This window comes from Coturnix japonica, chromosome 2 (assembly GCF_054131305.1).
Source record: "Coturnix japonica strain WE chromosome 2, WE-NBRP24, whole genome shotgun sequence".
Taxonomy (NCBI): domain Eukaryota; kingdom Metazoa; phylum Chordata; class Aves; order Galliformes; family Phasianidae; genus Coturnix; species Coturnix japonica.
The window spans coordinates 77,905,632-77,931,603 of record NC_140664.1 but is presented as its reverse complement, the minus strand read 5'-3'; the positions used below and the strand labels follow the sequence as shown (position 1 = coordinate 77,931,603).

The following is a 25,972-nucleotide window of genomic DNA, read 5'->3' as shown; positions in this document are numbered from 1 at the left end:
TGGTCTTCTAGGATGAAGGCTAGAATAAGGTAAGGGAGCCTGCATCCAGACTCACTTTGCCTCGTGTGAACCAGCACAGTTTGCAAGATGAGTCACCTTGCAGCAATGCAGTTTAGGTACCATAGAGGCCAACAACCATAACTCAGGTAGCAACTGGGCCCTCACTGGCGTGTCACACAACCCTCTCTGGTGGGCCAAGATAAATTACAGCTCCCTAGAAACCGAGCACAAAGCTGCAGAGCTGCCAGCCTCCCTGCTCAGACAGTCGTGCCATAATGAAGACTGGCCATCAGCCACTCAAACTCTCAGGCAGGGGAAGATAAACCCTTCTTGCTTGTGTTACTCAAAATCTGTTTGCTTTCCTTCACAGAAATGGTAGGTATTCAATCCCAAGAGCCACTCACCTTCTGTAGCTGCAAGGAGTTTATCAGACCTGCCAAGATCTGTCAGGTTGTATTTCCTTCTTTACAGCGAGTTTCGAAGTTCAGGCTAGACATCACCCATCATACTTCTGCCAGTCAAAGTCTGGCTGCTTTAGAAACACCCTGGTGTGAAAAACACTCTACTTGGCAGCACTTATCTAACAGTATACAGCATTTACTGCATGAAGGAGTGCAGATGCTGAGAAAGGATGGTGTTATGCTACATTAGAGCAAAATATCAAAATAAAGCAAACTGCTTTGCTGCTTAATTTAGGGCCTAATTCTGCAGAATTAGCTTTGAGAACAACAGAACAAGCTTTGAGAAGATAACGAGCACAATATTGCTAATGCTCAGGACTTCATCACAATCCTGATTGTACAGAACAATGCTGAGTCCCTCAGGCTCATGATTATCAACAATCAGTTCAGTATTCAGTGAAAAGCTTGAAAATATCAACTTCAGAAGCCCCAGCTTCTGATTAGCCAGAACTCCCTGAACTGCAGTCTCTAACTTGCAAACCAGTCTCGTGATTCCCTGGGACTCAGAACCTGAGTTACAGCTAACTAAAGAAATGCAGTTTCAAGTTGAACAAATTCATCCGTGATTTCAGACCAAATTAAGCAAATACTTTCTCCCTGGGCAAAAACAGTAATTTCCATTAAAATGCCAACCCATTTCAGCTTTTGTTTCAGTTTGACTGTTTTCGTTCACAGGAAAAAAATTTTACCTAGGTAAAGCAAAGGGCAAACAAAGCTTTTGGCACTGACTCTGGTATAACTTCTTGATATTGTCAGCCACTGGTTGGGACAGAATTACCTCTAACTCACACCACCCTACTACTGAATGCAAATACATAAGTCAGACAATGCACCGTGTTTTCTTTTTCTTACCCAGCCCAGGGAAAGCTAATAAGATAAATACACCCAACTATTAAGCAGTAGTTTCATAGCCGCACATTTGCAAAGAGTCATTCATTCTGGTCGTTGGCTCAAAAATAAATAAAAAACACAACATGGGGTATTTTCATCACATAAGTCACATTCTCTGATGTGATTGAAGCCTGAAGAGTCCTCTGTTTGATGGGATTACTGTTTTATGAGGTGCTTCTTGTAGAAGAACTAGAGTATCTTGCTTTGGAAAGGCAGGTAGTTCAGAGTCACATTCATCCCGGGTAGACTCAAAAGCACATCCCAAAAAGTCACTAATAGCTTATGAACACGCATCAGAGCAGCTTCACCACATACATGCAACATATATTACACGTAGCATCACACAGAACAGCACTTGTAGCCAAAAAGGTGAAACTCAGACTGCTGGAAGAAAAGAGGAAAGGCCAAAAGCCCGTTTCATCACTCTATAAAGTAGAGGTGTGGTCTAAGAAGACTCTATGGTCTAAGAATCTGGTCTAGGAAGTACCTATGCAGAATTAAAGAAAATTCCATTCGTTTAAGATCTTAATTCTATTCTGTTAAAGTAATACCTGTGTGCCTTACAGCAGTGTATGAGACACTGGAGATATCAATGCCTACAGCCAAAGCAATGCCACAGGAACCACACAACTCACACCAGTTGAGGAGTTGGCCAACAGGCTGAAAATCAATGTGACAAAGCAGACGTGAGACATACTTCTCTACTACCAAATCAAGTTCGCATTTAGAATGAAGAATACTTCAGCTCTGGATCCAGGTTTGCACTCTGCCACAAACTACAACACCCCTTGCTTTCTAGCCAAAAGAACCTCAGATTTATTTAGTTCACTGACATCACTGTTACTTCTTACAGTTGGGTCAGCATTGTCCTAACTTTTGCTTAAGTAACTTCATTTGTCAAGCGCCTTCATTCTAATGATTACTCCTTTAAAAAAATCAAATGGGTGCTTTTTTGTGTGTCTCGTATTTTGCCAAAAAAGCAGCATCTATTGGGAAAATCATTTTCTGAACTTTAAACCACTTCATCATACAGTGTTCCATGTTTTTTTAAGCAGTGGAACTTGTGTTATTTCACACTGAGTTTGCAGAACACTTGTCAGGGTGAGGTCCTTGTCAATATAAAGGGTATTTAAGTGCTATGGCAATTAAAAATAAACAAATAAATGTAGGTATCAATACAAATAGATAATACTATTATTGTTACTATCACCCACAAGCTTTGGCTGGAGCTCTCATCTCCCAGAGCAGCTGCTTCTAGAAAAGAGAGCTAAGAGAGCAAGAGCCAGCAGGTGGCACTCCAGAATACACAGCACCGAGCAGCAAGGCTTGCAGGACCAAGCAAGACCGTTCAAATCAGCTGTGCCACCAGCTTCAAGTTTGGTTTGATGACCGTCCCCCCCCTTCTCACTCCCAAAGAGCAGAGACAAACGCTTCCAGCCACACCTTCAAGCACCATGACTGTGCTGGATAAGAGGAATCGAGTCTGAAAGCACAGGGCACAGCACACCCAAAGTGCTGGGTTCATGGCTTGCTCCCTTTGGGCAAGCTGAGATCCTTCCCATGCTGTGTATGTAGAACTGGTGCCCTTTTTCCGTGTCCTGCCGCTCTCCTGAACTCCTTCAAACAAGCTGAAATAATGCTGCCTTTTTATTGCTTTAAAACAGCAACACACAACACACCCTAATGATTAAGAAACCATTTTGCCTCCTGTTTATTTTTAGCTTCCTCTACACATACAAAACATCCACAGCCCTGCCTGCACAGCTATGAAGCATCTCCACAGATGGCTCCTCGAGGCATAGCGTCGATTCCCACCCTCCTCAGAGCCCTCTGCCTCACCCCATCGCTCACACTCCTCCCGCAGCAAATTCAGTCAAACTGACACTTCTTCCAATTAAATGCTGACTGGCAGGAAAGCCTCTGTCTACGATCCTCCTCAGCCAGAAGAAATAAATCCAACTCAAAGAGCTGTGGGCTCACCCAGTCTTTGAAGATCTCGTCTAACCGTAAGAGCAATTAGTTTGTTTTGCTCCTGGTTGAAAAGCTCCCAGTCAGTCTGTCTTAAACACAAGGCCCAACACCAAGCAACTAGGGGGGTATAGGAGGACATGGAACCTTTTAACCAAGGAAAATCGTGCTTTTCTTTTTAAAGCTAGTTGTTTTGTCTAACTTGAGGTATCAAGCATAGCAGTTAATTTTTAGAGACCTCATGAAATGACTCAGTTGATAAAGATTCAATTTCTACACCATCCTCCCCTGAAAAAGTTTAGAGTCAAAACATTAAAGGTCATACAGCTGGGTGGAAAAAAAAAGACTGTTTTTATCAGAAGTCCTTATGAATTATCTAAAAACTATACAAATACTGAAAATATTCATTCCTCACGCAAAAAGACAGACATTTTTACCACTTATACTCTCCTTAATGGCAAATCTGTACCACAGGATCCTTCCATTTATGCAGATGTAGCAGAAAGGTCTGTCAGAAAGTAATTACCTTTCCTCTCCTGTCAGTGGATCTCTGGCATCTTTCTCCACAAACTGACCCCAGATATACAAAGACACAAAACTGGAGAAGTTTAAGGTCATCTCTGTGGATACGAGCAATACACGTGCCTAACAAAACCAGGCAAAACAACGTGTCCTCCTTGAAGAGCACCCACAATCAACGCCACGTGATGTTCACTGTGTTTCTGGAAATTCACATGTATATATCTAGAATTCACAACTCGTTCCCAATAAGCAGTAACACATACCGTTTTTCATGCTGGTCACCAACATTATCTAGCTGAAGAAGCATGATTCAGCTCAAGGTCCATGCATCCTACACACAGCACACAGTTTGCAGGTATCTTTTACTATACTAGAATGGGCTGATGACAAAGAAAGAGGAATAGGGCAACTGTTCTTGCTTACTCTGCCTTCCTAGCAGCCATCCCAGCGTGGATTCGCCTCATAAAATATTAATCTGTAGAAAAGTAAGTCATGAAGCATAACTGTAACCCATACCAATTTTAAACACGGAGCAGCAATGAAGCGTGTAACTGTCTGGTGATTATCATGAGACATCAGAAGTACTTCCAAGTTAGCAAGCGTTGCAGTTGTTGCTGTAAGAACTTACTTGATCTCCGTTTCCATGGCTCTCCCCAAGCAGATGGATGTTCCACTTGACATTCCACCCACCTGATGTGGAAGCAGAACTCAGGGGTGCCCAGGTTTCTCTATGCTCTCTGTTCGGTACAACAATCTGCATTCTCTAACGAGCAACCTCTCTTGACAGAGGAGACTGCAATTAACGTGGACTCTTGGGAGCTTTCATGTTCCCAAGCAGCAGAACATAGACAAGTGGTGGTAAGCGGGTTCAGAAAGGCACATAAAATTCCCCTGGTGCTGACTACAGTCAATAGAGATAAAAACAGCCAATCTTTTTTGAAAGCTCTGAATTTAAATTAAGAAGAAACTATCATATATTTAATGGAGCTGAGGGACCAAAGAGGGAAGAAATATCGGAACAAAAGCTTCTTGCTTTGAAGAGCATCATTCTACCCTCCTATATTCTTTTTTTTTAGCTTTACTTTCACAAAGCAGCTCAGATTCTGCAAGCAGACTTTCAGACTCCTCAAAATAAGAATGGTGCAGGTGCAAAACACAGGTGCTTAACTGGGAGTAGTGCAGCTGTAATGGGATTAAGCTGAAGACCTTTAAAAAAAAAAACAAACCGAACATTACATTTTCTCATTCCTTTATGTCTGATTGCAAAAACCCTCTAAAGAATGCAGTAAAGGTCACCGAAATGCACAGGTCTTTGATAGAAAAATGCCACTGTATACTTTTTTAAATTGCACAAAAAGGTGATATTATGATACTCTGATTTAAAATTGTATGTGTATAGGTTGCAGCCACCTCCGTATCTCCCTTCGTTTTACCAAAGCAACAGTTTTATAATCTTATTAAAGGACAAAGTTGTAGATTCTTATCACTTCATTAAATTGCCAGTGCATGATCTTTAATTTTTTTGTTCCTGTTTCATAACCACTAATTAACATAAAAAGATAAGAATTTATCCAATAGACCAGAGTGAGTTTCAGCCAGTAGAGGAGAGGGCAGCGGAGGAAAGTAACACAAGCACTGGGAGAGATATGTCAGGTTTCTCAAAACACAAAGCGAGTTTTTTGTTTGCCTTCTTAAGGGGAAGGAGTCATGTTTTCAAACTTTTCTTTACAGTAACAATGGCTATATTTTAAGAGATGTGAGGTTCTGAGAGAACCCATGATTATGGACATACAGACTTCAAGGAGAAAGCAGCAACATATCTCTTTGAGCTACAATGGGATCCTCCAAGGGCTGCAACAATAACATTCCTGTGGTCCTAGGGCATGCCTCCGTTGCCCTTCACCACTCACCTTTAGGTCATGCTGGCTCCAAACGACTGGATATAAAGATGAAAGTAATGTCAGAAGGCACCCTCCTTTGCATAACTTCTTACCAGCATTAGAGCATTAGCAGCCCCTTATGCATTCTTTCTTGGGCCAAGGATGTGGCTGCATCAGAAAAGATGCAGACTAAATCAAGACTACGAAGTGGAACATGGTGTGAGGATATTTCCCTAAACTACTTACGAAGATGGGCATTATTTCCTCTTAAAATGAACATTTCCTTATATAAAATGCTTTTCACTGGTTTATTTTGTCTATTTACGAGCATATTCAGGAACACCAGTATGAATTTCTTATCAAGTGGCTACTACAGACCAGCTTTTATCTTCTAGACACGTTTAAACTTCATACGTTGCCTACTCTAATAGACTGACTATATATCGGTAGGCCACAATTACTGCAACCACAGTATTTCTCTTGATTTTTATTTTGGCAAGGTAATCTACCTTGTCAAAAGTAAAATCCGGAGTGTAATATGAAATTTGAGCACATTCCCTTTGCCAGTCTCATTCTGTTCAATATGTAGAAATGTTTACGCTAGACCACCAAGAGGAGTCTCTTCAGGCAAATCAAACGCCCATCTCCTACTCACTCTACTTAGACCTTAAAAGAAATGCCATTATTCTGCTGACACGTTTATTACTGCAAGTGCCTAAAAAAATGATATCTTCCTCTTGAAAATTAAGCCAAAGTTCTGATTTGAAATTAGTCCAAAAGTGAGTTTTAAGCAAAATGTGGATTTTCAGATGAATGCCTTGATGAAGAAAATGAACAGCTGTGTTACCTGTACTGAGGCAAGTATTGCCTTTCTACTAAATAACAGATATTTGGCTATTTGTTTTCAGATCTGCATAATACCAATACAGGGTCTTTACATATGGGATGACTCCAATCACCAAAACTGACTGGATTTCCGAGCAAGATTTTATCTCCAACAACCACAATGGGCAATTCAGCGTGAAAAGAAGAGATGCAAGTCAGCCACAAAGCCAAGCCCAGAGGGAAGGAATGGGAAAAGAAAGCATGCCAATTAGTTCCCATGGGAAATGGTGCTAACATTCCTAAACCTGAGTGTTCCCTCTGATTTTTCAGTTAAGGGTGATCTGTCTTCCACCCATAAACTGAAACAATGAGCCTTCTGACAAATCTTGGACACTGGGAAGATTTCCAGAAGGCAATGCAGAGTGAACTCACAAAATAGCTGTAAAACTAACTGAAGACACAGCTTCACCCTATTGCTGCTCAGAAGTTAAGGAGGCTTTTTTTTCTGCTCAAGGAAAATTCTTAAGGATACACATTCTGACATAGCAACATAATTCTGACTCCATCCTTTGTCACACAGTTCTTCCAATTTTTAATCTGAAAGAACACTACTACGCAGCACTGAATCTTTAAATCCTCATTCATCAAAACCGCTAAACACTTTAATTGGGTTCCACCAGTGCGACAGACAGACCTCGATCTACAGCCCCAGTGCCTGAGCCTGAAGTGAAACAGAATTAGAGGGACTCGTGACTTCTGCAAGCAACCAATCTCCCTGCTAAAATCTCATCATGGAATTAGAATATTAATGGGACAGGGCTCAAGGAGATAGTAAGGCCAAAACACAGTATCTCCTTAAATGAGGGGAGAAGTGGTCCCTTTTCATCATCTCCAGATCCCGATGCAACTTACTACAATGAAAGAAAGGTTCAGAAAATTACTTAGGAGCAAACTAGCTTGTAAGAACCTGAGTTCTTCTGCACTCACTGCAGAAGGAAACTTTCATTCACTAAGCATCAAACTGACAAAATAATAACATTCTTATCCCTTCTCCCAGATGAATGTTTTAAGTACCAGCAATTTCAGCAGCTCAGCAGAGCTCTGCCAGTGCCTCCTGCTGAACCCATTCTACTTTGAAGTGCATAATTCAATATTCAGGTCAGAAAGGAAAAGTGAGTATGAGGGATGAGAGAGACCTGGGTTCCTGTCCCTGCTCCAATGAATGTTTAATTATTTTCTATTAAAAATTCATTTGGAGAAGGGCTAGAATCCAGGCAGCCTAACAGCTTTACCTACAAAAAGATCCACGACCAAGTGCCACCAGAGGTAGGAGCACAGCCCTGCTTTCCTTTGGGTAAGCACTGCACCTCACACAGAGTGCTACCACTAGGCTCCTCTCCTGCCTGCACCAGAGAAGAAGGTGCTGAACTCCAAAAGTGAATAAAAAAGAGCAATTTAGCATCTCCCTGCAACAGAAGGAGGACTGTAGACTTAAAAGAGCTTCCTTTTGACTCTTCCTGAAGCCAGCCTACACTGCTCCCTATCTGGGATGCTGGCTTTTTCAAATCCCACTCCTGGGGCTCCTTTCTCCTGGCAATGCACCAGCGACATCATTATCTGCATCCCCTAGGCTAAGGTATCTGGAAGCTCGATGCTGCTGTATTTATGGTCTTTCGTGTATCTACTCTGTCAAGAATGTTCTCGAGTTACTTTGGTGTTACTTTTGGTGTGATTCGTGTTACAAATGACAACCAACCCACCACAGCTTCATGTTGAGCATCAAGTACTGCAGGCGACTGTCTACCTCAGCAATTGTCTATAACAAATGACACACATGAGCATTCAGGCAGCCACAAGAGGGGATGGAAGAGAAAGGGGAACCCTGGTACAGCTGCTGCAATCTCTGGGGGTAAAGAGTCTGCCCTAGGGATGGCCACCTTGCAGTCAACACTGGGTTGTGGCTCATAAAAGCCAAGTGCACGCAGCTGTGGCCATCTCATCCACAAACACCTGTCTGTCTGCAAGTGAACATAACTAAAACTATGTTCAAAACAAGTCGCTGGGCTTTTCTCTGTTGTTTTGTTGGGGTTTTTTTTCATCATTTTTGGCTCCACTACTGACACCAGTACTGCCTTCAGCAAAAACAGCATGCAAAAGACTTCCCAGGCAGCTTTCCCTATGTGACACGAGAGTAAACAGGAGGGGCATTTCCATTACTTTCTAGAAGGAGATGAGCTCCTACTGAATACCTGATTCAGACTCTATACAATTTTCACCAATCACTTGAAAGTTAAATAATTATCCCGTTTAAAGAAACCTAGCAATTATATTTCCATCCCCCCCTTACAGCAACTACTGCTGTTGTGACAATATTCATCTTGTCCATGATGACTATTATCTGCTGTATAAATATTGATGATCTGAGTAATTGCTGCTCTGTACATATGCTTCTCACAGATATAAATTTCTCCGCCTGAAGTAGGCTGCTGACAAAGTGTTTTCCTGCTTTTGCATGGCAATGAAACATTACTGGAGGTGCCACTGAGAGTTGTTAGACCTGGAGGGAAAAGAAAAAAAAAGCAAAAAAAGAAACAAGCAATGAGTACCAACAGCCATCAGAGGCAACAAAGCTGGTCTGGAACACAGTTCTAATGAGGAACTGCTGAGGAAACTGGGATTGTTCAGTCTGGAGAAAAAGAGGTTCAGGAGACTTTATTGCTCTCTACAATGACCTGAAAGGTCATAGCAAGGTTGGGGTCAGCCTCTTCTACCAGGTAACAACAACATAATGAGAGGGAATGGCTGCATCTTCCCACAGCCAGCCAAAAACAGACACCCCACTGCACGTGCTGCACAATTGGCTCACTCTGCCTCACAGCCTGGCAGTGCAATGGCCTAGTTGGTTTAGATGGGGCTGAGGTCCTGCCCTCCAGAGACACAAAGCCTCACACCTCAGGACTTTAATTTTGCCCCCGGACTTCAAACAGCCAGCAGCACAGGGGGATTAAGATTTTCTTAGTGGGCACCGACTTTCTAGGATAAAAAAAACTCTGGTCTGACCATTCAGAGAATTACACCTCTGGAATTACTTGGCATGGCAAGTTTCACACCAAGTTTCCCTGTAGCACAACTCCACCCATCCTTTGCACAGCATCTGAAAACTAACACCGGATAAGGATGCTTAAAAAATAAGAGTTTTTTTATTTTTTTCTAGCTTACACCTGCTATAGAAATTTAGGACTGTGAGCTGGAGATTAAGGAGGGGGCAGCAGGCTGCAGAAAACAACCCAACAAAAAACACTGGGCTCCCTGCAGGAGCTGGAAACCAGGGCAGGAACAAGAGGAAACGGGGTGGATGGGGACAGGGAAAAGCAGGAAGCCACGGTGAACTCAGATAACGTATGAGCAGAGTTTGGAGCGCCTGGAGGTGGAGAGGCCAGTAATGAGCCAAAGAAATAGTCTGGAAGTCTTACTTTCTTTGCTGCCCTGTTCAAGCAATTACATAAGCCATAATACATAATTATTGCTGCCACTTATTTATATACATACATATATTACATGCAGATGAACAGACTCAACTCAAATATTTACTAACACTGACACAACTTATCTTCTCCCTGTGACATCGAGTGTTAAGCTGTGCAATTGCACAACGCAATAATTCCCCTTCTCCTTTCTGCAGCTTCTTTGATCCCCTTTCCTCCATAATTTAAACAGTGCTATGGGGATTAATGTGTTACAGTCTTTAATGACAACTCCTGTACATCTTGAAGGGAAGTTGCTTCCAGCAGGAAATTAAAGGTTGAACTCCTACCAGTAACCCTGAGCATGCTTAACTAATGCTAAGCCACATAACATAACCTAATTAGTACAACAGGTCCTTTAAAAGAAATCCACATGACCCCACTGTCAGGTCTTATACTGAGTCATTTTGGAAACCAGTTGAAACAGAGCCCTGCTAATTCCCTGTCATCAACAGTGCACTGTGCTGACTGAATAGACTGGGTCCTAGCTACAGCAACCAGGTAGTCTCTGCCTTCTTCACTCTGTTTTCCCCCTGCTTTTTTTTACAAGGCACAATTTGGTGGCCTCCAGAAAACGTTCAGCCCTACCTAAGCACCTTCCTGAACTTACATTACCCAAGCCTGTTTTGCCTGAACACAGATCAGCATTGTATAACCTGCCTGCACACAGAATGCTCTACTGCTAATGTAAATTATTTTGCATGCAAACACAAAAAGTAGGTGGGCCAAGCAATTGACCCATTCACAAGCACAAGCAATTGGTACTCACAAGTTTTTACAGGTACATTGTTTGAATGTGGTGTGCCCACAACTTTGAAAGTCCTGTTAGAACACCTTTAAAAACATGATTCAGATCTTAACTGCTACCTTCTCTGAGTCACTAGAAAGTGAAATCAAATTTCCACCAAATAATGCTCTATCTCCTATATAATTTTTAATCCCAGGTTTTGTTCTATAATCCCCATGACTTAATTTCGCTATGACGATCACTGCCCAACATACCTTTTCCAGCCAATCTGGAAGGTGAAGAAATACAACCTCAGATCATCACAGCCACATCGCCAAGTGTCCTTAGAGAGGATGCAGTCATAGTTTGAAAGCTGCAGCTTTACCAACTCGCTCTGTTTTCATCAACAGAGCCGCTAATTTCATCACATCTGCGCCAAAATTGCTATGTCCACAAAAAGAAATGCTTTGCTGGGTTCTTATCCTGATAAAGTATCCCTCGTGGAGATGTGAAAATGCAATTTCACTGTAAAAATAAATGCAGCGGAGTTAATCATTTCTTGTACTTGCCACATGGCCGTCTATTTTCATTGCTTCCAAACATCCACTGCACTCTCAAAGCTTACAAAGCAAACAACGTGTGGGCTGCAAGACTCAGCTCCTCTGGCTCTGGGAGGTGCAGGGCACCTCTGGCCTCTCCCTCTGCTACAAGCAAACTGTTCTGCACCAGCTTTTCACAGGAAGGGAACGTGCAAGAAGAGATTTTCCCAGTATCTGGAATTCTGAACTTTAAAAGCTAGAAAATGCAGCCAAAACACTGATGGAAGATGTATGTGCATTATTCCTAATCAAATTTATTTCCATGATGCACTCCTGAAATCAACTACCAGGTACTAACTATATCGTGCGATAATCCAAAGAAACCTAATAAGCTGTTTGAGATACCAAGCAACCTCCTGAAATTGCTACTACTCCTACAGAGCAGTTTCTTCCAGCTCTTTGGTTGCAAAAGGTGCCAGCAATCTTACAACAGAAACTGGCAAAAAGGGGAAATTTACAAAACAAGTCATATAACACAGTTCACAAGCACTTGTTTACTTATTACTTACATGTTTAGCAGTTTTCTTTTACAAGGCACCACAGAACCGCAACTTATATTTCTTTCTGCTTGTTATTTTCACAGCCCTCGAGTGGAGTATGTTTCCTCCTTCAGCTAACGCCTACAAGACTCCCAGTCTTCACTTCAAGAATATTCATTCAAGATTCAGAGAGCCTGAACACGTCTACACTGACATGAGTGAAAAAGCCACACGTTCCTGGTGCGCTACAGCCAATTTACGGTACTCTTTTCAGATGAAGCTCATCTTCAGTGACCTTAAAAATTTATTTTAATAAGGCCAGCACAGAGAGCACTACTGATGGGACTCACTGTTTTGGATGACTCGTATCACCAGTCTCCTGCTCAGAGGAGATCGTAAAAGGCTGCCAGGACATCAGATGTTGAGAAGAAGGATGCACTAAAAGGGTCAAACAAACAAAAACCCAAACTAATGGTTACCTGTTCTTCCCAGCCTCTTATTTATTTTCCTTCGCAGTAGCAAGAATGAAAAATAAAATGTTAACGATGTCATAGAGGCAGTTACTTAACGCACAATCTGCCAACAGTTTTGCTTTCAAAAGTACAACCAAGGGTTTTTTTTCCTCTTGGAAGGGATGTACTTAACACAGAAGCTCAGCATTTGTCACGTTTGACACCACTGAAGCCTTCAATGGTTGTTTCCCCCACCTAAATGCTTGCATACATTTCTCTGCATCCTCTCTGCTGCATGAGCAAGCCATGTGGAAATAAAATGGGATCTGCTTGTTACTGTGCAGGATAGGATTTATGCAAGGGGGAAGCCACTGCATCTCAAGAGCACGGAGCGTGTCACACCAATGACTCCAGCCCCTGTAAGAGAGGTGCTGGCTTCTGCTCAGAGCTGTGCATTGCAAATGAAAGATTAGAGAAGCTCATGAATTGTCATACCGGGACAGCAAAGCAGCAGGCAAGCAGCACATGGCACAGGAGTGAGCTAGGAGCTGCCTACATCTCTGGTACTAACTAATATAACAAAAGCCTGTGAACTAACAGAAAAAAACAACACTGGGCACTGGCTATGTGAGCAATATCACCTCGTATTTGAGCCCAAGCCATCCCCCAGCTATAACACCTCAAGAGCACCACCCAAGCTTGCCTGTCCCCAGCTGAGCAAGGAGCTGTTGGATATGGAGAACAACAGGCGTGAAAGCTACACCTAGACAAGCAATGTGTAGCTGCAGTCACCGATGTTAGCAGACCTGCCACAGTGGAACAAAGAAAACAGGCTCCCAAGCACCTGCAAACAACACAAGTACAGTTCATTTCTATGCAGTATTGCTAACAATAAAGCCTTGAAGATTTTAAATATTCCAAACAGCGAGAGGAATGGCTCAGCACCACATCCTGCTGCCATGAGACCTTCCCAGCACAGATCCAGCAGTAGCAGCTGAATTGTTGGACATCGAATGCCACTATCAGCAAGTTTTTCCCATCTAAGCAGCAAGTGTTTGTATAATAGAAATCCCCCTATCAGCACTGCCAGCTGTGCCTGACATACAGCCACCACACGCAAACACACCACAAAATCTTAACATTCACACAACTGCTTCACGCCTGGGCTGACACAGCATTCAGAGTATCCGCTACTTTGCCTCCCACAGCAAGCAGGCTCCTCAGTATGCCACTCTTCCTAATTATGTCAAAGCATTAACACACCAACCTGCACTAGGGTGGGAAATGCAGCCAGAGGAATTCATCTCTAAACTTCACAACGTGGATCACCTGCTGCCCTGGGAAGATGAGCAGGGGGAAAGAGGGAACCTGCCACTGCTAAGCAGACCCAGAACATCCTTCCAGGAGACAGAGGGAGGCAGAGGGCACGGAGCTTCAACACCAGCATGATGGGGCACTCAGGCAGAACGCCTCCACCCTGAATTAATCACTTTTAGAAAGAGTCCACCCAACACCTGAGCACACCCCTTACAGTTGACAGAAGGGCCACCAAAATGCCAAGACTTGCCAAGTTTGGGACTTAAGAGTCCACACTTCTGGACAGGACCTTCTAGAAAGATGCCTCATTCTCTCAGCTTTTTACCTAGGAGAAAGCAGGAGGGGACAAGAAGAAAACATGCTGATACTTCCTCCTCTTAATTAAATTACCTACATGTGTACTTTCTCAAAATAAGTGCAATTAGAGCAAATTAGGATTTAAGAAACTCAGCAGACTTTTCAATCCCAGAGGAAAGTAGGACTGTGGATAACTATTACCAAGCAGTGTTTTTCTTGAAAGTCTACAGAATATCAACACTGGATGAAAAATGTTCTGGTCCACTTCTAGACGAAGCATACTCCAGCAAAACTGCTGCTCACACAACACACAAAACATCTGGGCTGTATTTTTGAGCCAGCATTCACCAGAAGCTAGCTATGTAGTGCCTAAAATTGCAACCTGTGCTTCTCAGAGGTTGAGATGGGGCCTTCATCAGCTAGAACATTATTGCACCATGGAGAAGACAAGGTAGTGCATGGCATGGCTCCAGCATCCTGCTCCTACCAGCAGCACTGCAAGGTGCATAGGGGAAATGCAAGTCCACCACCTAGATGCCTCATGCAGGCCTGAGCATCTCACCACCACAGGTATAGTAGGAGCTGCTCAACACAGCCTCCTTTTCCCTACTCCTTTTTCAGACCTGATTGTCTAGACACAGCACACTCCCATGTAATGCAACTGAAGACTGAGAGCACCAGAGTGAAGAAAGCAGATTGCCTTTTTTCTTTCTTTTATCCTTTTCTTTTTGTTTTAAACAATATATTGCAGTCTACATCAACAACCTCACAGAAAAAAAAAGGATCTGCCATGCACCTTAGAAGCTGGCTGCTGAAAAAAATCCAAAATGCAATTAAAACATGGATTCCTTTTAAGTTTCACTTCCCTCTGCAATTTTATAATCGTCTCATCCATCAATTCTGAAAGAATATTAATACTGGCATCAGCTGGCTCTCCACCTCTTCTGCTGAGCCAGCTCTCCCAAAGTCCTGTCCATGCCTTTCAGCATCCAACCAACCACAGGCACTCTAAGGAAGATGAGAGCAGGAGGCAGAGCTGGAGGTGGAGGGATGCCAGCAAGGCACATCCAGCACAGCGCCACGCCACAGGGCGATGGCCTATATCCCCATGGAGCTGTGATGACTTGCGGTGCACCCAGATTTGCCCTCAGAAGAAAAACACACAAATTATCCAGCACGAGGCTGCAGCAGAGATCACCTGAAGCCAACACGTAACCCTTACTCACACTCAACCAGATTGCACACGCTCGTGGCTGCCTTCCAGGCTGGAGGTGGCCAGGTCAGGGATGCACAACCTTCTTCCAACACAAAGAACCATTTCTTTCCGCCTCTGAAAGCTGTGTAGATCTCGATTTTGACACAAGCCAGTTTTTCCCCATTACCTTTCCAAAACTCTTTAGACAACATCTTTGGCTCCCAAGAACATGCAGGTCAGAGCCAAAAAGCAGAGCTATGCTCCTCTGAGCACCATTTTCAAGTAGGTAAAGTTCAGTTCCAAAATACTTGGACTTGTTTACACATAGTGATAATGCTGGGAGAAATGGTCGGTGCCAGTTTTTGGTATCTGGCTTATTAATTAATTAGTAGAGGCGTACAATCTGTCGAGTCATTCGAAACTTTTAAAGACACTCTGTTCCGTCATTCTTTTATTGTTCTAATTTGACATGTTTCTGATCTGTCATGATCACGATTAATATCACAAATTCCCAAGAACACAAGCCTGAGTTTAAAACCATTTTCATCCCGTTTTGTATCACTGCAGGTCAGGCTGGCCATTCCAACCCCCGTCTCTGTTGACAGCTGTTATTTTCTTTGCTGGTATCCACTTTTCCTCATCTATTTTAATGAAACAAAAAAGCTCCAAGAGAGTAAAGAAAGCCAATCATTACACTCATTTCAGCATCATCAGAATTTCTGCTTCTTCCTTTCTTACTGCAGCGTGAGGTTCATACCAACCTTCCTCCCCCTCCTCTCCTCTGAACAAAGCCATAGGTAGACAATCGCTATCAATTGGTAAGGATAATTTAAGTACAGGCCAGAAAGCATCTAATTGCTGGATCAGGCTACATGTTATCTCCAGGAAGCGACTGAGATGCACCAATTTGCTCTTCCGTTGAAGCCCAGCCTCTAACACCTACATCCACATACCCCCAGGAAAGAAATTTAAGCGGCCTGTCTTCCTCATTCTTCTACGAAGCAAAGTAATTTAAGCCTCATATTCAGACCTATAAAACAGCATATCTACCCAGGCTTAACAGTAGAATAAGCTAGGTAAGATCAAGTGAGAATACGTAGAAAGAAACACTGAGAAACAAGCAGAGCACAGCATATTCTTTAAGTAGAAAGCTGCTTTACAGGGTTGGCCTAAAGCAGCCATTTACCCTACTGTCTGATCTTGGAGGATGTCCACAGCAATAGCTGTACACTGAAAGCAAGGAAGATTAATCCCCAAAAAATGTTTCACTCATGGTTTTGGACTGGCCTTTATCTACAGATTGAAAATACAAGAATTCTAGATCTAGATTTCAATCAAGATGGCACACAACCCCATGTTGGGCATGTGCTACAGCAGTGGAACCAGCAAGCCAGGGGAGAGGCAGGACACAGGTGTCATAGATGGATAGGACCAAAATAGATGGATGAGATAAAAACCCAGGCAGGAGGAACATAGGCAAGTCAAAGAGGAGTTGGGAAGCAGCAGCACCTTGCCTAGTCCATCCCAAAACGGGACCTGGGACAGCAAGCTTACCCAGCACAACATATGAGCTGCTCAGCACATCACCCCATTCTAGCAATTAGTACCACAGCCAACTGGTGCAAGCTGCTGGCTCATGGATTAGAAATTAATGCTGCAGCCCAAAGGTCTAAACCCTGTGGATGACCAGGGTCACTGCAGATTCATGTGACAGGTCAATTTTTTTTTATTCCTCTCTCCCATTTCCCTTTGTCCAGCTGGAAAATTACATAAAAACTCAGATGTGTTACATTGTTAATACAAGGTCTGTAAACTTTGAGCACTCCGAAATTAAGAGGTACCATGAGAAACGCCTCTACAACCTTCACCAAGCTCCCGTAACACATCTTCACTGATGCTATCTCTAATTGTAAACCAGCAAATCAGCTGCTGTAGGCAAAAAAGATAGGGGCTGCATGATAAAAGTGACGGCGGTCCCTCAGACCCTGCCCCACTCAGTGGAAGAAAGGAAGATAAGTGAACAAGGCACATCAGGAAAGGAGAGACAACTTGACTTGCAAAATTGGATGCACCACCTTGCAGGCAGGACTTAACTTTCTCTCCCAGTCAGATGCTCAGCAAGTCACTAAAAGCAGTTCTTCCCTGCTCTCTGCAAATCCAGTGCATCTAAGGCTGCCCTGCAAGAGTGCCAAGACTCCCAGCTCCAGTCAGCTGTCCCTGTATTTCCAGCAGATGAACTGCTACATCACGGCAGGTACTCTGGGGTGAATGAAAAACAAACACATCCCTCAGCATCATGTTTAGGCAGCCAAAAATTGAAGAAGTTTCCATCATTTGAGCTCTGCTTACTCTTTGCCTCAGTTCCTGAAAATAAATGCAGTGCCAGCATCTGAGATGTTGGAAGAGTGAGAGCTTCCCTGCCTGTGAAGCCCCCAGGAAGGAACTAACAGCACTGCTCAGCGCAAGGTCTGGGTGGGGTGTAAAATAAATACATGGAGATACGTGCAGAAAGTAAATGGGGAAGAGAAAATGAATTATGCAGTAATCACCTACCCACTAAAAGAGGGACTCTGAAAGGGAAAAAATGATGCAATTACAGAATTCAAGATTGTATCATAATGCAGATGCAAAGGGGAGCCGGGTAATGTTAGTTCTGGCACTTCCTTGCTTTTTGTCCGCTGGATTTTGTAACCTCATTGTTCTCCTAATGTCATTATTTTGTAAGTAATTTGAATGCAACATAATTATGAGCTCGTATGTTTCTATCTTTTCATCATTAATAACGTGTGGAACAACCAGCAGACTGCTCCCAGCGTGATTGATGCCTCCAGCAGATGGCTACGAATGATTCTTTTCCTTCCACCGCTATCAGAGGTAAAGAGCAGGGAGGAGCGAGGGAGATTTCATATTTAAACTTCAATTTCATGCACAAACATTTGGGGATTTTGGGGTTGTTTCAGATGAGGAAACCAAGACTGATATCAATCAGTTGCTCTGAAATGAATCATAACAGATTGGATTTGAAAAGCAGAAGCACAAAGCAGCTGATGTGTTTTGCCCAAGGTCAAGATGAAAACTCCCAAGGCCTGGATCCCAAAAAACCCAGCTGACAGCTCCAAGCATCTGAACCCCTCCCACACCAAAACCTGCTTAAACTTAATTACAGCTGTTAACTGCAGGTCAGGGAAGAAGCCGATCACCTCCAGGCTGTGTTTGCTGGTGAATGCAGCCGAAGAGCAACTTCTAAGAGTGTGTCATAGAAAACACAGCTGCAAGCAAACATTATGGTTGTACGTGCTCATCCTGGACGATAAGTCTTACGCTGTTTGTTGCTGCTTTGTTTTCATGTGTGGTTTTATTGTTGTTTTTCTTAAGTAAATTACCCTGTGCACCTCGGACTTCAGGCTGCTTGCCAACACATCTCTCAGAGTCAGACAAGTCCGGCTCACCCTGCTTCATGAGAGAAAGCAGCTGCAATACCAACAACCTGCTTTATTTGCAGATGATATTAGCTGACGAGAGGCAGCATGTCTGATGGCACACTCACTGTATAGGTTTTGTGCTTTTAAAAGAACTCTATTTGTCTTTGTATGCTCCCATATGTAAACACCCCCTCCTTCTTTCTTTCTAGTATTTTTACCTTGTCTAGCAGGCGCTGGTAGCAACTGTCACAAGCTTTGCACGCTGCTGTTTCTAACAAAGCAAGCTTCACTGTCATCCTTCCTTGCCTTCAGAGCCTGGGTAACCTGGAGCTACCAGGTCCTCAGGTTCAGACAGAGCCCACAGCATCCCTCCCCAGCTCTTGGCATAAAACCTAACACAGAAAGCACCAGCCTATCACTAAGCATGTACAGCTGACTCAAAACATCCAGTGCTGGTTAACACAAGCAGGCAGGGATGGGGAAGCAGCAATGCTTCACCCAGGGCTAATGCCCCAGGGCTTCTCACATGGAAGCTCTAAGGCCAGCACCCTCAGAGGAAGGACCCGCACACATCTGCTGCAAGGGCTTGATGTTATCTGTCACAGGTGTTTGCTGTGTCACCTCACTAGTCACTGCTGCAATGGGGGAAGGACAGAAGGACCTGCAGCCCTCCTGTACTGTCTGGTGCTCTGCACTCTGTATAACCTACCATGGGGTTCCAGCTACACAGCTTCTTCTTCCACCTGACTTTGACAGCTGCTCTAATCTTAGTGGCACAGCACACCGTCTGGAAGGCTGTTAGAGATCCAGCTTAGCCCTCTAAGGTGATGCTTACAGTTCTGACATCAAAAATGGACGCTGGAAGTCTCTGAAGGGCTACTCTGACAATGGGTACATAACAGGCCACACTGTAGGCAGGAGCGGGCTGCTGCAGGGTAACTGTATTCATTCACTGAAGCTATTCTGGGATAAACACATGGCACTGAGTGTTGTCTTCAGGACAATCGAATCACCACTGAACTCAACAGAGGTGATGCCTGCAAGCACCCAGATAATTGCAATGCTATTAAACACCTCTGCCAAAGTCCTCCCTGCTCACTGCACTCAGCCCAAGGAGCCCTGGAGGTCACACAGCAGGCTCCCATCTGTGGCTGCCAGCCTGCTGTCCCTCCCAGGCCTCAAGCAGCTCTTGCTTTATGAACCAAAAGGCAGCCATGCTGAGAAGAAATGCAATTTTCAGGCCCTCCTCAGCCCTCTTACTGCAGTACTTCACACTAACCCCTGCCATGGGGACCACACTCACCCCACAGCATGGCCAGGCTTGCACAGGCCCTGGTGGTTTGACCACTACAAGGGCAGAATGGAGAGTGGCCAAACCTCATCTCTTCCCTGCCAAAGACAGCACTGCTTCAAGGATTTCCCATCTATCCAACCTATAATCTTAACAAGTGGGAGATCAATGACCTTCAGGACTGCCAGCTACTGGTGCAAGCTGGAGGATGACTGTTACCCAAGGGTGAGTGTAAAGCTGCTGGGGCTCCTCGCTCACTGGGATCGCTGACAGGGAGGTAATCCCATCCCAGACCTCAGCTCTTCACCTGGGACAGCCAGATCAGGCAGGACACATCACAGTCCCCAGGCTGGTGACCTGCACCAGGCCACACCAAGCCAGTGCCTATAAAATGGGCAACTCTGCTGTGGGCAAAGAAACAACTGCTTGGAGAGGGGTTAAGGCCTCACTAGATCAGGAGACTCTGGGAAGCTTGGACGGCTGCCCGTGACACGTCTTGCAGCTGGACAGACCAGAGCCATATCACTACTGGGGGCTGGCTTCTCCGTTCCCCTCCTTTGTAGGGCCCAGAAGCAGCAAAGCTATTTGTGGAGAAAACAGGACCAGCAGATCAAGCAGGAAGCTCTGGGCTGACCCAAAACAGCTGCGGAATTTCTCCAGAAGCTCTGCATACTCTGAATGAGAGGAGAATCCACCTCCCAGCCCACTCACCAGACAGTGGTAAAGCCTAAGAACAGGACGGAATTTAAGGCATGCCAGGATCTCAGTCTCTGGGAATGCACTGTCCACATTCTGCACCGAAGCACAGAGCACTCATACCCCGAATCCACCATCTTTTATTCAGAGTTCAGCACTTACTCAGTTGAACAACCACACTCTAGCCAGTGAAATTACTTGTCCGAGTAACTGCTGCTTGATGCAAGGAAGGGCTGTAGGACTGGCTGACAAGTTAATACAGAATATAAGACCAATAAAAGGCCAGAGCCCTTGGCCAGATCCTGAAGTCAATACTGTGTGCAGAAATACAAATCACTGGGTCTTTGGTAGAGTCACACCAACCCATCACCTACGTCACACGTATCACTGCAGAGATGCATCCTCCAGGCACGATCCGCTGATTGGGGTCATGGTCTGAAAAATATTTCAGTGACTTAGAAAAGTTAATTCTGCTTGAAATCCTTCACAGAACTCCAGAGAAGTAGCACTGCTCCTTGTCTGCATGCATTGGTCCCAAGTGAGGTCAGCTTTTCCATTTACAACCCAGCCATGACATGGCATCTGCTCCAAGCACTATGCAAGCACAAAAGACTCACAGTTCACAACCTGGGAAGCTTATGGAAAGCAGCCCTTAACTTAACATCCCTGCATGTAAACTTGCTTGAGTTTATCACTCCTTAATTTCACCAGGACAATATGCACAATAAGTTAAAACTATGCTGAAGCCCCCATAGGGCTGTGACTGATAGAGCTCCTGCTCCGCTCCATCAAGGGGTCAATGCAAAAAGCCTGAATGGAGCCAGAAAGAGGCACTGGAAAAACACACACAGGGATTCTGGCAGAGCTAAAGACCCACCGAGTCGAATGGGGAGCGGTGCCCAGAAGCCTCTACCTGCCAGCTCCCTGCACGCACTGCTATGCTGGAGACTACCTGGATGAGTGGCTCCTTCCAAGCTACTTCATTTGCGTGTATAATTTAAACACATCATATTACGGAAGAAATAACACTGACTGCCCTGCTGGCATTTCTAATGGATGTCCAACATCACTGGCCGCTGCTTCCAAGGAGACTTTGCAACATGTATAAAACTTGGACCAGGCGTTGCCCCAACAACTTCTCTCCCCTCCAGGTCCAACAACAGCAAACAAACACCTTTCCCATTTGTCCTCACATACCTGGCAAGCTGTGCAAAACCTCCAATAGACACAACAGGCTTGAAGCAGAGATATGAGCTTCTGGGCCACATCACCAACAATGTGTGCATTGTGCACACATGGAATTATCTGCCCTTGTGATACATCAGTGCCCCTGACAGCAATGGCCCCAAGTCATCCTGACCCCGTACACCTCGGCCACAGTTACTGCTACGTTTCACCTCTCGTGCAGTTAACAAGAAGCTCAAACCCAATCCCGTTAGGCAGCCAAGAACAGCGTTTCAAGCGGAAGGCTTTGTTTCTAAATCACGCTTATCATCGTGTAGTGCAGACACGGTGGGCATTTCAGAAGGGCTGTGACCTCTGCCCGGATGCAGGAGGCTACGAGCAGCACCTCGGTGACATCGCAAGTCTAAGGGTTACAGGGTATTTTCTGCCAGCTTCAGGCAGACTCAAAACCTGAGGGAATCTGTAGCAAATGAAAAGATCTCTGAAAGATAATATTAAAAAAAGACCGTATCTGTAAGAAGGAGGAAAAGAGTTTCAATGAGAAAACAAGAACGGAGAAATTACAGCGTTCGTAGCCGCATGAATAGGACCTTATCAGGAGCCTGTTTGCTTTGTTCTCCTTTCATTTTCTTACTACATACACCTCTATGACAGAAACACACACCCTAGTGCCTCCCCGCCTGACGACCTGAGGCACATCCAGGCTGCAGAAGCTCCCAACAAAGTCTGTTGTGCCCGATCCGGCATGTCGGAACACAGCCCGCCCATGGATGGAACAACCGCTCGGCAGATCCGCGACTCGAGCCGGGAGGCGGCATCTCCGCCCGCACCCAACTCCGCGCTGCTCTGCGGGGCCGGGCTGCGTACGGACCCTGCGCTAAGAGAGAGCTCCGGGGCGACCGCCTGTCCGCTCCGCTAACTGCCAGCATGGGAAGGAAGATGGGGGGATAAATAAATAAAGAATGAAAGAAAGAAAGAAAAAAGCCGTAGACTCCACATAGACTACAGCGATGATAACCAAAAAGTCCGCAAGTTACCCGGCTTTACCCGCTAGCGAGGCGCAAGGACGAGCCCACCCCGCCGATGCGGCGGGCGCTGCCGGGCAGCTCTCTAAGTAACCTTCGCGCCCCGCCGCCCCCGCTCCGGGCCATTACCTGTACCGCCGTCGCCGCTTCCCTGTCCGCAGCCCGCGGCTCGTACCGAGAGGCCGCCGGCGGAGCCGGGCGAGTCTGCCGCTTACGAAACGCGCGGCTGGCTCCGGCCGGGGCGGAGGAGCGGCTGGCTGGAGGTGTGGCGGGGACGACGCGCCCACCCCGCCCCGGCTGCCCCCTCCTCACCCCCTGCGGTGGCACCGCAGCATCCGTGGCGCCTGGCGCTCCTCTCCCGGCCGACCGCTGACCTTGCCCACGGCCGTCCTCGCCGCCGACCGCCCCGCGCCCGCCGCAGCCGGCGCCCTCGCCCCGGCAGCCAGCGCCGCCCCCCGTCCCCCGCCCCGCCGGGTGCGGGGCCGAGGCGGGGCTCGGGCGGCGGGGAGCGACGGAGCCGCCCAGGCATGTTTGAGGCCCCCGCCCCGGGGGGCGGCGTGCCCCCCGCTGCAGTCCCACACCGCCTGGGTGTGTGGTTTGACGTCCTGGCTCGGGGCATAGCGTTAACACCTCTACCTGACTCTGTGTCCTCCGGCGCTGCCCCGTGGGACAGACGAAGCCCGTACAGGGCAAGTGATCCGACCCAAAACTTTGGCTTTGGAGACCTGCGGTCCCAGCTCCAGGCTTGAACCTGCACCGCCGCTGCACCTCGCTGTAGGCTATAGGTGTGCGCCTGGTGCTGTTAGGGAGTGAGGCCTCCATTTTGATGGCTACATCAAGGCCTGTGTCTGCCAAAGAGCAGCGTGTGCTCCGCTGCCTGCAAAGAGAACGACCCTATTTCCATCAGCGTAGGAAAAAGTGTATGTGCCTTCTGGCATCACATATGGGGCAGGAGAACAGATGAGAGGAGCGACAAACCTTTTCCCACTTGTTATGGCGTTGTTCTGGGACAAGCAGTTGAGAGAAGAGTTGCCGATCATCTTGGTGTGACCAATGCTGGCTGTAGAGGAGGCAAACCTCCATAACGAGCAAAATATGCAGGTTTCACAAAAGCCTGCTGAGTGTCCTCCCCTTCTTTCTACTCTCCTCTACATGGAGCTAATGGCCAAGCTGAGTTTCAAGCAGAGCTACCACATCTTAGTGCACACACAATTATGGCTCCGGGTGCTGCCATAAATACTGAAAACTCAGTTACCGCTCTCAGGATGAGCATTCTGAGCAGATTTTCAGATCCTGCAGTCTTTCTTAGATCAAAGTGTTCTCATCAGATAATTGAAAGAAAGCTGGAGAAGTCACGTGGGCCCAATTCTCCCATCAGGCCTGCCCCCAAAGTACCAGTCATTAGCATCTCTAACTTCTCATCACTGATTCACACCATAGCCATGGTCTCAGCACACGCATTTGGCTTTCATTTCCCCACAAGAGGCTGGCAGGGCGGCTCAAAAGCTGTCAGTGCTCCTCCCTGCTCTATGCCCAGCTGCTTGGGATACAGCACACAAGATGGCCACTGTAGGGGGAAGGATCTTGTTGCAGGCCTGGGCACTCAGCTGCAGCCATGCTTCTGGCTTAGGGTAGGTTGTTGGTATGGACCATACATAGAGAAAGATCATAGAATCAGAGGGTGGTTTGGGTTGGAAGGAACCTTACAGCCCACCCAGCCCCAACCCCCTGCCATAGGCAGAGTTACAGCCTACCAAATCAGGCTGCCCAGAACCTCATCCGATCTGGCCTTGAGCCCACAACTTCTATGGGCAACCTGTTCCAGTGCCTCACCATGATAACCCACCAGGCAGTGCCAAAGAACACAGTGACTTTGTTAATTATTTTACCATGCTGCTACTGTGCTTTTCTCACTACAGCAGAGCCCAGCTGAGAGTGGGACACCTACGTAGACCCCATCCTGGCCGAGCATACAGCAGAGAGCTGAGTGCTTGCACACTGACATGCAGACACAGCTCTGGGTCCTGAGAGGCTGCTGTGCATGCAGAGATTTTAGCATCTGACTCCCTCTGCTGAATGGGATTAAAGTTACGTATTCACACAATTCCTTACAGAAGTGCTGCCAAATAGATACAACAGACAAAGGGAAGGAGAAAGGAAGCGTAATTATTCCCAAGAGGATTCTTGTGCTGCTGGTGTCATCCCCCAGGCTGCACCTATTATGAGAATAAGGATCTGTACATCTCCATGGAAGAAAGCTTAGAAAGTTCTCAGCAATAAGCTTAAAAGAAAGGTAATAAGAATACAGCTCCAGCTTGCTCCATACAGTACATGATTATAAACCTCTGTTCACAAGGGTTCAGATTCATAGAAGGCAGCGAGTTCCTTGGTATCACCCTTTTCAGTGTGGGAACAGCAGCAGAAGTCCTTTAGAAGTGCTGGAGACCCACAGCAGAGGTAACTTACTCCTGGTTTCTGCATTACGACCACCTCAGGGACCTCTAATAGGCCATATATCTGTGGGAGCTCAGTGTCAAACTTTCCGCTCCAGGCAGGAGCAAGTCACCAAATAATCATAAAGCTGAACCGGAGCTCGCAAGCGTTTTAAAAATAATCAGTACACATGGGATTCATTCCTCTTTGTTTCTGAGCCCACGGTGTAGAATTAAGTCATGTTCCCAAGGTTTATTCTGTTACTAAGAGGCCTAGGAACTTTTTTTTCTTATCCTAGTTTCCTTGAGAAACAGAGTTCATATCATACTGCCTACCTTCCTTTCTTCCTCTTTTCCTTCAGCAGCTTTGGAATCTTTTGGCTAAGCTGTTAGAGCAGGAGAAATCAGGGACAGTATCAGGGACAGTAATGCCTCCTCTTTCTTCTTTTTTCAGTCATCAACAGGACAGAGTGAAGAAACTTCTCTGAGCCCCTCCAAGCAAGAGGCAGAGAGGATCTGGCTTCTCTCTGCTTTGTTCGGCAGCCAGGAAGCACACATGCACAAGGTATGTAACCAGCCTTCCTAGCACTCCTCACCTAACGTCAATCAATGGAAAAATGAAGACTGCTACAGTCTCAGTCCTCTGAGGCCAATGGAAAGAGAACACACTTGCCATAAAATCACTGCTGAACCGGGGTCTGAGTATTTTTACAGTCTGCTAAGCTGAAAGTGTAGAAAGGCTGTGTATTCACAATAATTCAGTTTAATAAATTGCTTTGAGCCC

The 25,972-nt window shown here is 45.7% G+C and overlaps 1 protein-coding gene across 6 annotated transcripts in view; it reads right to left on the bottom strand.

Annotated features, from left to right (window-relative positions):
• RNF152 (ring finger protein 152) overlaps positions 1–25,972 on the bottom strand; it is a 60,324-nt gene that overhangs the window by 19,884 nt on the left and 14,468 nt on the right. Inside the window, exon 1 of one of the 6 annotated variants that reach the window (XM_085537801.1) lies at positions 23,131–23,236. The exons of 2 other annotated variants lie outside the window; for them this stretch is intronic. The gene's annotated coding sequence lies outside the window, so the exon portion shown is untranslated. Of the gene's footprint in view, positions 1–11,073; positions 22,944–23,068; positions 23,237–25,972 lie in introns of those variants that run through there. 3 more of the 6 variants (XM_015854629.3, XM_085537802.1, XM_015854628.3) reach the window with 3 other exon arrangements.